The 13,061-nt window shown below is 40.5% G+C and overlaps 1 protein-coding gene across 9 annotated transcripts in view; it reads left to right on the top strand.

Annotated features, from left to right (window-relative positions):
• Positions 1 to 13,061, top strand: part of LOC126873776 (IQ motif and SEC7 domain-containing protein 2-like) — a 144,348-nt gene that overhangs the window by 79,146 nt on the left and 52,141 nt on the right. The window contains exon 1 of one of the 9 annotated variants that reach the window (XM_050634987.1): positions 7,408 to 8,002. The exons of the other annotated variants lie outside the window; for them this stretch is intronic. The gene's annotated coding sequence lies outside the window, so the exon portion shown is untranslated. Of the gene's footprint in view, positions 1 to 7,407; positions 8,003 to 13,061 lie in introns of those variants that run through there. 9 annotated transcript variants of the gene reach the window in all.

Below are 13,061 nucleotides of genomic sequence, written 5' to 3'. Positions count from 1 at the left end.
AATATTGAACAATATTCATGAAAATGCTTGTTCAATACACGCGAGACAATAATTTCCATCTGGACGTCAATCTTATTTTATTCGTCGATAATAACCGACTATAATAACGAAGGATAAGAAAGATATATGTAATTTCGTGAAATTATTATGTATTTAGACGTTGCGTAGCAAAGTGAATGAAAATAAATTCCTAGTAAAATATTTGCTTGCGCTGCTTCCAAGCTTCATAACTCGAGCTTAATAAAGACTCTGTAAATTCAAACGAAAGTCCTTGGAAACGTTTTGCTTTGAAACTTTCGTGCTTCTGAAGTAACTCAAAATTAGGATCCATGGAAAATAAGTACGTACTCGTATACTCGAAACTTTAGACCTTGGCATTATAACGTGTCCTTGTTATTCTACAATTGCACAGAAAACTCTTTGTACGCGTTCTAGGAACGACGTCGTACATATTAATTTGAATAAAACACATTGTACATTGCGTCTTAAAACAACACATATTTCCTTTTTCTTTTATTTCCTACATTGTAATAAATCACAATGTTTACTTGTGGACTCGACTACGTATAAGTATAACGATTACAAATCGTTCTGGACAATTGTAATTATTTTAATTGCTCCGAACGTAGATGTAATTTATTTTCAACAGAAACGGAGAAACGCATTGTAACATGGGAAATTCATAGATAAAGATGTCGTTATATTTGTAACAGTTAACGGGTTAAATCTATGTTACAGAAGGAAATATAGAAAGGAAACTTTCTGTAAGATAATGAATCGCATTTACGACTTACCGTTTACGTATTTATAGCTCGTTACAGCATAAAGAAGTAATAAAACGAGTCTTGGCCATCGTGCAGGAATTTACATAATATAACACGTTGATTCTTTAACGCTAGACATTTTTTATCATTTTATTTGAATAAAAATAGCCCGCAGCAAAGTGTATAACACGGTAATATTGGGTTGGCAACTAGGTTTTTTTTTTTTTTATTTAGTTGTTTACTTTCACAATTTGTCCAGTTTGGACATTTGGTAGAATTTTGACCGTTGGTATTAGGCAACTGAGTGATTGCTGATTTTGTCATTAGGTTGTATTGTATACGATCTAAAGCAGAGCGCACGAGGCTTTCGTACAAAAAAGAAGCGTCAATGTGCAACATGTGTGGTACATATTCTAGAAGAAAGCGAAGATGGTCTGCCAAGATCCACAAAGGACTTTGATGGTAATCAAAAAAAAAAAAAAAATAGAAAACAGGTAATAATAGCCTGCGAACTTTTCTACGTTTATGGGGAATGTAAAGTGGCAAAAATACATAAAATATTCAAAGTACGGTACAAAGTACAGTAGATAGAAGAAAAAAACCTGTAGTTAAATTTGTTTAATTATAAGAATCATAAAAATACCAATTTCAACGAGAATCCTCGGTCTCGTAAAAAGAAAAAAAAAACAACAATATAGAAAAAGTCGTCAACACATGAAAATTAGCAAAAACGTATAACAGAAATAAAGAAACAAATCCAGCTGCGAGACGTATTAAATAAAAGAAATAAAAATAAATAAAAAACAGCCTGCTCGCAAAAGCAAGGAAATTCAGCTGCGAAATGTACGAAATAAAAACGAAGCTAGAAATAGTCGTTTCATGTGAGAAAGCGGCCATAACAAATCGAGAAAATAAAAATTAACGAAAGATTACCTTTTTCCGAAAGAATAAAAATTTACCTGCGAAATGTGCGAGACGAGACAAAATAAAAAACAATCGTCTTACAAATGAGAACAACTCCGAACAATTCTGAAATACAGAAAATTAAGAAGAAAAAAAGAGAAAGAAATGAAAAAAGAAACGAAAAATTAGTGTTTCCATGGAATGTAGGAAAAATTAAGAAGAAAAAAAAAGAAACGAAAAATTAGTGTTTCCATGGAATGTACGAAAAATTAAGAAGAAAAGAAAAAAAAACGAAAAATCAGTGTTTCCATGGAATGTAGGAAAAATTTCGCGATCGACAGTATTATGCGAGTTACGATAATGCATCCTCGTAGTAATTCACACGCGTGACCCTCGATCTTGCCAGCCTCTCGTGCAGTTCGCAAAACGCTCGTTGGCATTTCTTTTGCTACGGCGGACCGTCTCCGCCTGGTACGAGCTAATCAGAACTAGTTACGTAAAGACACGCGGAGACGGCCGCCGACATGCTTGATTTTCCACTCGCGATCCGACACGAGTAAACTTTGTAACGAATCGGCCTTTGGGCACATTCTGCAACGCTGATGGAAACTCGCCTTAACAGTACGTGGTCTACATATGTTTAGCGAAAACTTGTCAACCTCGAGGAACCTTCTAGGTGCTACGAACTATCGTTCCTTATGTATTCTACGTACATTGAAAACATTTCTCACATTGTATTAAATGTATTTCAATCGTTGCTGACATTAGACCTGCGAGAAATATTCTATAGAATTTTCGTAGAATTACAGCGATTTATTTTCACCAAGCTTTTTGTCATCTACGCGTGTTCAGCTAAAACTCGTCACGCTTGGAAACCTGCAAATTAGGGTTCTTCGTGTATCGTACACGAAGCTATCGGAAATATCTTGTGGAAATTTGATAAAATTACAATGGCTTTTTTTTCTTTTTGATGAATTTTTACCATCTACATGCGTTTACCTGAAGCTTGTCAACCTTGGACACCTGCAAATTATCGTTCCTTACGTACTGTACACGAAGCTATGAGAAATGTTTTATGGAAATAATTTTGATTTTGTAAAATTACAGTGGTTCATTTTGACGAACGTTTCATGATCTATATATATTCACCTAAAGCTTGCCATTCTAGGAAACGTCCAAACTATTTGTTACCCACACATCGTACGCGTGTACTTTGAAAACATTTCCTATTTCTATCAAATACATCTCTGTCGTTGTTCGTATCGGAACTCGTATCCGAGACGTGTTCTAGAAATCTTAATAAAATCTATCTCGAATCTAATTCAAAATATAAATAGCAATTTCCTGCAGTCGATTTTCATCAATTTCCTAGCAAGCTTTCCAAATCGTTGCGTATCTCATGGCCACTAAAACAGCGAATAATTCCTTCTACATCCATCGACGTTATCGTGATCGCGCGTATAAAATGCTTCGGTCGCTACGAAACAAATAGACAGATTGTAAGGAAAAAAATACCAAGAGACTTGGTATTTCGTGGCTGGAGAATGACTGTGACGTGGCTGTCACAGAGGCACTAAACGGAAGTTGGCGCGTGATACGGGGAAAATGCGATCGCGGATAAGAGCAAAACGTTTGGCATTTCCATGCGCGGACAGGTATACGGCGACACGTCGCTTGTTTCCCATTTGCTTTCGCCGGTCGGAACTTTCACTCATTGTTAAAGCTGCTTCACGCTCGAATTCACCGCGTGGACATCTCGTTCGATCTCGATTCAACGGCTGTTACCGACAATCGTGCGTGGAAAAGAGCGTTTCGCAAGAGGAGCCGAGGGTACATCGATCATTTCCACGCCGGTAAGCACCGGCTACGAATTTACCGGAATCTCGTCTCGGTGTACAAGGCGGTACCGTTATTATAATGAAATGAGTTATTCGATTAGTTGGCCGCTTTGATGAACTTGGCGCACGCACCGAGCAACTGCGACCGAGCGCAATTCGATTACGATGCAATCGGGACGCGTAGGTCTTTCGATGGTTTTACGGGAGCTGCGTCACAGCGAAACTACGCGATACTGTGAATTCCACTACGTGTTGCGTGGGAATTGAGAATTTCGCGAAACGGTTGCAATTACGATCATTTATATTACGATATATTATTTGCTTCTGTCTATCTTACTCGTGTTATTCGTCGCGCAACTTCTATCTGTACGTTTGCAAGGCAGAGATAAGATCCCGTCTGACGTTGATGAACAAAGAAATAAATAAATTTGTATCGATCAGCGATAAAATCCGAGAAACTGAGACGCGCTGGATTTTCGAACGATGGAATTGCGGGATCGTCGGACGCCGGATGTAAAATCATTAGAATCACGAGTCGGCAAATTTTGGAATCGCGCCGTCTTGGAATAGCATCCGTGATGGAGAAGAGCGTTGGGTGCGATATTGGAATTGCTATGCGTCGAATTGGAGATACCGGAATCGCGGTACTCCGAATTCCTATGTATGAAATTACAACTCGATTTGGATGTGCAGGAATTGCGACGCATCGAAACGGAGAACAATGAGATCGATTATAGCGGATTGAGATTATAACGTTTATCGAAATCGCAACGAAGAAAGTAGGATTCCTTGGAATTGCTAGATGCGACAGTATCGGAAAGTAGTATGGCGAATGTCGTCTTGAAATCGCAGCATACCGAGATTAAGAGTCGTTGAAATTCCGACAAACAGAATTGCCAGATGCGGAAATCACGATGTTTAGAATCCAACTATAAATACGTGTGAAGCGATCGCGTTGCCCGGGACTCGAACGTAGCGGACTCGGTTCGCGAGATGATCGACGCTTCTTCCGCGACTTGGATTCTCGTCTCGTGTGGACATCGAACGCTCCCAATAGCGGCGATTAGTCATAGATTCGTGCATTGCACGCATGTGTGCCCGGTAAAAGGAAGAAGAAAAAATGACAGAGGTGCACGACTAGAGCCGGGTAGAGCAGCGGGGCACGGTGAGACTCGCGTCACGTCGCGGCGTCGTGTCCATCGAGGTGGGGTGTGCAGCCGTTCGACGGTTTCGCGGCGAACATCCGAGCGAGTCGCGGCGAGTGAGCGAGCGAACCAACCAGTCAACCTGAAACCGCGAACAGCCGCGACAGCGTGTGCCTCGTCGTTGCTCCGTGCGCTCTCGATGGCGCCAGGCCCCGCAACTTTAAAATAAACATCGCGATTCCGCCGCGGGCGTCGGCGAGTTTACGGCGCGCGGATCTTGAATCGGGTTTTGCCGCGCGAATATCTGTCACACGGTCGAAATACGGCCACGCGTGCGTGTAACTAGTTCACGATATCTTTTAATTATACGGCTCTAGATGTAGGATAAGTGGTTTAACCGGGTGGATTGATAAGGAGGATTTTTACTCGGAACAACGGTGCTTCGAGTTGTGAAAACAGGAATATTGATTAGTGAGAGTTGAAACGTTCGAGAAGTTAGTGTAACGGGGATTGCCGCGCATGGAATCTGTCGACTTTGCGATTGCCTTGGAAAGGTGCTGCAATTGTATCGGAATGCTCGTTGCAATTGCATCGCGGGCAAATCGAGTGACACGGCAATTACTCTCGTTGGAATCGCGGCGCCACAATTCCATCTAGAAGGAATTGCCTGCCGTTGAAGTAAACAGGTGTTGAATTACAAAGCAACTGTCATCGTTCCAACCGACCCATCTTCCAAACAATTCCATTTCGTTGATTCTTCCGTGCCACGAAATTACGGTGTCAAGTGTGTTCCAACGTATCAATCTCGACGACGCAGCAAAATCCAGAGAATTGCCAGCAACCTTGCGCTCGACCTCAAACTGAAGCAGCCTCTCGAATGCGCGACTCGAGCTCGGCTTAAGGCTCGAGTCAAGGAAATCGCATCGTGACCGAAATGCCGCGCTAAAATCCCAGCCAAAAGAACCGACAATCTCAAGGCGAAACGGTCGGTTGTCGCAAGTTCGCGCGGAGGTGCCGAGCGTCGAATCGAACGGAAAACGAGCGGAGTGGAGTTGCGATAAAACGTTGTAAGATCGGGAAAGGGGCAACTATGGCGGCCAGTCGGTGAAATCGAAGATGCAGCGAAAGCACGATCGGTCGAAGTTCAAAGTATAGCGGCGTCTATCGAGCGTTTTGCTCTCGCGTTACGCCCGTGGAAAGTCAAACGGACGGAGAGAAAAGGAAGGAGCGAGGGAAGGAGAAGGTGAGAAGGGAAGGACGTGGTGTGTACGCCGACAGACTTTCACGTCGACTCTGTTTCTTCTGGATCGCGTTACGAAAATCGCGATCCGTTGCCCGAGTATCGCTGGAAAAACTCGACCACAGCTATATCGGAGATCGGTGTGTCGCGAACCTTGTGTCACGATGCGAATCGAAATGAGAATAAATCGCGAGAAGTAGAGACGATTTGGTTCTCGGATACGACATTTGGATCGGTTGCATCGTCCGTTCGTTCGTCTTTACATAATAACGTAATGTATCTGACGAAGAATTTGCTCGGTTCGTGCGAACAAATACGGCTGGTCGGGTGCGGAACATTTTTTCAGTGAAATCGTCGCGTGGTTTTTGGCGATCGTCCGTTGCGCGCTGCCGATCTCGAGAAAGCGATCGTTGACGCAGGTTGTGAACTTTGCAGTGGACACTTGATGCAATATAAACGTTGACAGCTGAGATATACAAGCGATAACGATAAATAACAAGGATATAAGTATCAACCGAAGTACGAGGTGAAATACGGAAGAAAGTACGAGTCAAAGTTGAAGTTGGTCGAAAAGAACGTGAAACGGAAGAGTGTGTTTTTTATTCGACAAGATTCTTCGGAGATAAAAGCTTAGGCCAAAGTCGGGTGATATTCTGCTTCTACCAAAGTCGGTCTTCTCAATAAGAGAGAGAGAGTGGAAAGATTAAGTAGCAAGTTTTAAACAGTTCGAAGTTGGTCGAGTTATCGGTCCTCGAACCGACGTCGCTTCCTCGTGAACTTCGCCAGTCTCCCGCCTTTAATCGAATCTTCCGCAGCAACGACGGATAAATCGATTACCAATTAATACCCGGAGCTCTCTTGGGGAAGAGAAGAAAAAGATAAAAAGGCAAAATCAATTTTGCGATGGAGCAAAATTCGCAGACCCAAAAACCAGTTTAGTTTGCAACTAAATAATAACTAGATTTCTTAAAGTTGCGAGAATTTGGTTAATTGCTCAGAACTACCAAATAAGACGACAAAAAAATCAATTATAGGAGCTGTATTTCTTGGAATTGCGACACATGACGGATTGGAATTCGCTGGAAACGCGGCGAATAAAATTGTGCCGCGTTAGAATCGCTGCACGTAGAACCGAGGTGCGCTGGAATTGTCGCGCGTAGAATCGAATCGCGTTGCAACTGTGAATACAACAAGTTCGACTACGGTGGAATCGCGACGCGCTGAAATCACCTCACGTGGAATTGCTCGGAATTGTCTCTTTGAGAATCGACCCGCGCCGAAATAGCGCAACATAGATAGAAACGGTCGTTGCATCGGAGTTGCCCCGCTCAGAAATTGTTCGAGTGGGAATTGCGACACGCCGAGCCAGGAATCGCGGGAATTGCGACGCTCCGGGATTGGAATTGCGACGCTCCGGGATCGGAATTGCGACGCTCCGGGATCGGAATTGCGACGCTCCGGGATCGGAATTGCGACGCTCCGGGATCGGAATTGCGACGCCCCGAGATCGGAATTGCGACGCCCCGAGGTTGGAATTGCGCGCGTGCAGAATTCAGTTGTTAGGAAATTCCGACGTACGAAATTCAGCTTCGCGAGAATGTTGGAATCGTCGTACGTATCGATTACATTCGAATAAAAAAAAGTACCTCGAACGACGACAAAATATCGAAGATCATGGAGGAAGGTGGAAACAGAAAATAAACGGCTATACGATAAGAAGTCGATAATACGATGGTCGATGGAGGAAAATTGGGCGCAGCGCGCGTTTATTGGTTCTGACGGCCATAACTACGCGATAATGATGCGCATTATATTCGCGATTCGTGCGTCATAAGGTTTCGACTGTCGGCGACGACGGTGACATCAATTTAGAGACTGTCCGACGCGGCTAAATCTAATTATTTAACAAGCCGCTGGCCGTAATGCGCCTCGAGCTCGTACGCGAAATTGTGTGGAAGAAGGCGACCGCTGCGACGAACGTCGTTTCTCTTCTTCGCCTTCGTTCTTCTCACGACTATCGACAGTTTAGTGCAGTGTATCGTTAGTACGCCGTGGTGTTTCACAGTTTTATGCTGCCTTTGTGTTTGCAAACGCATCGTTTGAAGATACCAGGTATATCCAGAGTTTCTTGGAAGGAAAGCGTGGAAATGTCTGGCGACTTTTCCAAATCTTTGGCGATCTTTGGGCTACTTGGTCCATGTTTTCTTTTTTTTTTTTTTTTATTAATTTTTTCGGAAATGTTGCAAGGTACAAAGTAAAAGTACCACGCGTTGGCGAGCAGGACGAGTGAAGTTGAAATATCGCGTGATTTATTGAATGTCGTAGAGAATTACGACGCTACTGATGCGTCCCGTAAGTTTCCACGTACGAGACTGTGATTTTTGGTGACGCTTTTAGTCGATTTTAATCGTGATTTCTGCTAACACTTTTAATCGATTTCGATTGCAATTTCACATAATTTTCCACGATGTACAGAACTCGTTTAAACCTTACGATTTGGCTATTTTTCTCCTCCATTTGTTCTTGAAACCATAGAACTGTCGTAGCCTTGATGTGCCTCGTCTAATCCGCTTCACCTCGCAGCCCGATAATTGATCGAGCAAATTAAAAACTTGGGCAAATATCGTTAGAAATTCAGATTGCAGTCAGATGCTAAATACAGCGATGAATACAGCATGCTCGAATTATAAATACAATCACATCGACTCACGACCAAATATATCCGAATTCTTTTACGGTCGTTTTCAAAATTGTTGAAACCTTTGGTTCGACCAGATAGATTTTTAGAGCCATAAATCGAATGGATTGCTCATATTTACATATTATCTTATTACTATTAATTTATCGATATTAAATTGTATCTTTTGCTTGAATGTTAATTTTTCATTATATAATTCTACGTAACGTAAATAAAGCTATCGAAAGCTTCAAAATCAGATTATCTTGCGACTGTTTTTCTAGAAGAATGATAAGCATATCTGGATTAAGAATATAGTCAGAAATATCTTGTGTATTAGAACAAAGAGTTGGAGGGTAGACTCGATTGGAAATATCGGATACTACATTGAAATATTAATAAAGCTTACGCAAATGAACGCGATCGATCAACGAGATTCAGTTGCATATCAGAATCGACGCTCGAAGGTCTCACAGCTGGATGATTCTTTTGTCTTCCACCTCTCTTGCCTCTTCTTGCTCACCTGTGTCGTTTCACGAGGATTTCGCAGACAGACACGAATGGAACACACCGCCTTTTTCGTTATTACGCAAACGTCAGTTTGACATTTCGCTTGGTCATCGTTTAATTGCATCGCGACACGACAGAAAATAAACTATTTTCGTATCGAATTCGTTTCACTGGAAAATACAAATATTCGAGTTCGGTAAAAGATTCAGATCCAGAAAGATACAAATTCTCGAATTTGTCTGGTTCACAAAAAAGAAAAAAAATATTAGGCTCTTCCAAGTTTGAATTTAATATCGTATTTATTTATCTTTCATTATTGATATAATGTTATACAATTTATAGGAAATTTGAAGGTGAAAAAATGCATAAAACGAACGTTATATGGAAACCTACTCAGATTTCGTGTCTTTAACATCAAACTCACGAGGCCTGGTGAAACGACCGCTTTCAAAATTTAATTTAACATTGTACGTTCGTTTAATTTTGTTTTGTATGAATTCATCTATTATCTGAATATAATCAATTTCTCAATCTTTCTTAATGTAAGAATTCACGTAAAGTTAGACGAACGAAATAACAACGAATGTAGAATTCGAAATTAAATTTCCAAATCGATCGTTTCACTACGTCTGGTAATTACTTTCATGAAAATACCAACTTGCATAAATATCCGCGAAAAATTATACCCTAGAAGTTACTAGAAATATGAACGTAGTATCTGAAAGTTAGGGTTAAAGTTAAAGTTAAAGTAGGGGTAAAGTTAGGGAACGAGGTTAAGGGATTCTTTATCCCCTCTTTATAAGATCATTATTGAATGTATTATAAGTCATTTTATTATTTTTCTTTTTTTTTTTTTTTTACAGTATAAATCACTCGAAGAGAAACTATAACATCATACGTGTTTCAAGGATCTCTGAATTCTAGAACCAATAAATCTTACGAATCTGGGAAAAATGAAAGTATATAGTTAATAAGTAGGAATATAGTTAATCGATAAGAAAGTGGCGTGAATCATGTGAAAATTGCCTCGCTTAACTTATACGATGCTTCAGAGAAATTGCGCTAGGTTAGAATTTTATTTTACGAAAAAAGGAGTATCATATGTACCTAACCTAATATGTATACGTTACGATCCGACAAGAAGCAACCTAACCTCGTAAGAGAATCTCGTACTTAAATGAAAATTCGTGGACAAGAACGTATCCTCGCGTGATATGAAAATCACGCTTTCTAATTAACTTTAATGCAGTTATAAAAATGCTGGCTGCGCGATCAATGGAAATGGCGGTCCGTTAGGTTAGGAAATCTCGTTCCAATAGTCGTATCACGTACGAAATTTATTTTTCTTTCTTTCTTTCTTTCGCTTCTCTTTTCTTTTTTTTTCTGAAGAGATAGGAATAGCAGAAACGTATTTTTCTTTTCACGGTGGTCTCGAGTTATGTATAACGTTTATGTGGAATTAGTCACGCGAAAACTGACTGTGAAACGTAGAAACGCAAGAAACAGTGTCGAACTTGTTCTTCCCAGTCGGGTTAATAGAAGTTCCGTGCGTTTCACACTTGATAATCCATTCCTCGTTCCTGTTTTTCAACCGACCGTTGTATTTTAGGATTAGAAAGCGGCCGGACATTTTTTTCCATTAACCTTAATCAATCGTCGCGAATGAATTCCTGTTCTCCTGCTTCTTCGTTGCTCGCTTTTTAATTGGAAATAAATCTCTCGACGATAATTGCTTGATTTACTACGTAAATACTGTGAATCTGATAGTCTACAAATACTTAACAAATTGGAGATTTGAAAGCGCAAAAGCCAACATATATGACGCGCGAGAACGTATAAAATATTCAAAGTGCTACAGCATTCTTTGATATTACATCATCTGTGTAATATTTGTATCATAATGATATAATATTATATTAGGTCTAAAGCTTGAAAGTTGTAGAATTCTTCGATGATGAATCCTACAGTTTCAAATTTTACGATTCTCCGTTTCGGAGTTCCCCATTGTCTACGGAACTCTCGACTTAGGAGTATTCGTTTCCAAAGATCCCAACTACAGAGTTCCCTGTTTTGCGCTTGTTGAACACAGAATTGCTAGTTTCAGGGTTCTCGATTATGAAGTTGCGAGTTCTTGATTTTCAAATTTTCAGTATTAAAACCTTGCCGTTTTAGAGTGCCAAACTGTGTAATCGCAATGTTAGAGTGCCGAGGTTAACAAATTTTCTACTTGGAAGTTCTCAATTTCAGAGTTCTCTCGATTTTTGACTTCCAAATTCTAGAGTTCTCAGTTTTAGAGTTCCGAGTTCTAGAGTTCTCGATAGTGGGATTCCGGACTTTCGAATTCTCAACATCGAAGGTACTAATTTTAGAATTCTCGATTTCAAAGTTCCCAATTGTAGAGTTCTCGATTCGACAATTCCTGTTTCAGAGTTCTCGGTTCCGCCATTTTACAAATATTCAATCTAATTCATTATCGCTCGCATATTATTAATATTTAATGAATGAAATAAATCTTCGGTGAAACTCTGTTTCGTTAATTGCGCTCGCGAATTTATGTTTATGGAGGTGTGAGAAACGTATGGTTGAAACGAAAAATATCTCTGTTTATTAAATTCAAGAAATGAAGCTTTTGATTAATTGTCACGTAAAACATGAATGGCGTACGTGGCAGACCCGTTGAAATCTTGAGGCTACCATCTGTTCTACATTCATTGACCTGTTTCTTTGCGATACAAAGCTGGCCGTACTGTTGTCAAATTGCATCGAGTCGAATTGCAAAACAGTTTCCCTGGATGATGTAACTCGTTCAATGTCGTATGAATCAGGTCAAAAAATCGTAAAACTGGCGATTATGATCTTGCGAAGGTAGCAGCTGTCTGACTTGGAAATTTCGGCAATCCTGGAATTCTGAACATGATTTAATTTCAGAGTTTCAAATTGTAACGCCGCTAATCGTAGAAAAATCTTGGTTCTAAAATTTTCGGTTTTTAAATTCCAAATTGAGGGACGCTTATAGAATTATTTGGATCTCGGTTTTCGAGTTCCAGATCTGGAGTTTTCAACTTGCAGGATTTTCGAGTTTTTAGAATTCTTAATCCTCAAACATCCTCACTTTACAGTCCTTAGTTTCAGATTGTTTAAACTCAAAGTTCAAAACTTTCCAATTTTAAAGTACCGGATTATAAACATCCTAATTTCAGAGTTCAGAGTTCAAAGACTTTCCACTTGGAAGTCTCAATTTCAGAATTGCAAATCGCAGGATTCTCAGCATCGAAGCTACCAATTAAAAGATTCTCTATTTCACAGTTTCCAGTTGTAGAACTCGCAGTTTCGGAATTACCATTTCCAAATTTCTCAGTTCCCACATATTTCTGTTCTGGCACTTTCAGTGCCTCTTTCCTCGATTTTTACAATTTCAAGATGTTCCACCTAGATCACCAACTTTTCTACGCTCGTGTTCAAATTCCCTGTAATACATCGAACGCGTGTATTTTTGTCGATATCGTTGACCAACCGCCTGTCTATCATCTATACAGAACAAACAACAGGCTACAGTATGAACAATAACAACGACGACAACGAGGAAGCGTTATCGATAACCGAATGCGATAACTATGTTAACAGCCGGTCTACACACGCATTGAACACGTGGCGAGTAAACGAAGCGAGCGTAGCAGTATAGATAGCATTTGTGGTACCGTTAACGCGCACTCCGGGTACAGTTCCGTTCATGAGATAGGTGTCGATGCGTCCAGATTCGTGTCAACCATGTCTTTCCACGATGAAATTCGCTCGACAGGCTAGCTACTAGTGGCTAGCCAACGCAACGATCGATGACGTAGTGAAAGTTGACAATCCTTCGTCGATTCTGTCCATTCTGTCGATTCCATTTCTGTTCGCTTGACAATTCGTTTACACAAACCTAACGTCAGTCTGATCATTTCTATGCATTCATTTGCGATTATATGGGCACTCTCCTTTTTC

Source organism: Bombus huntii, chromosome 15 (genome assembly GCF_024542735.1).
Source record: "Bombus huntii isolate Logan2020A chromosome 15, iyBomHunt1.1, whole genome shotgun sequence".
NCBI lineage: Eukaryota > Metazoa > Arthropoda > Insecta > Hymenoptera > Apidae > Bombus > Bombus huntii.
The sequence above is the reverse complement of the archived record's forward strand: the minus strand, read 5'-3'. Positions and strand labels throughout refer to the sequence as shown.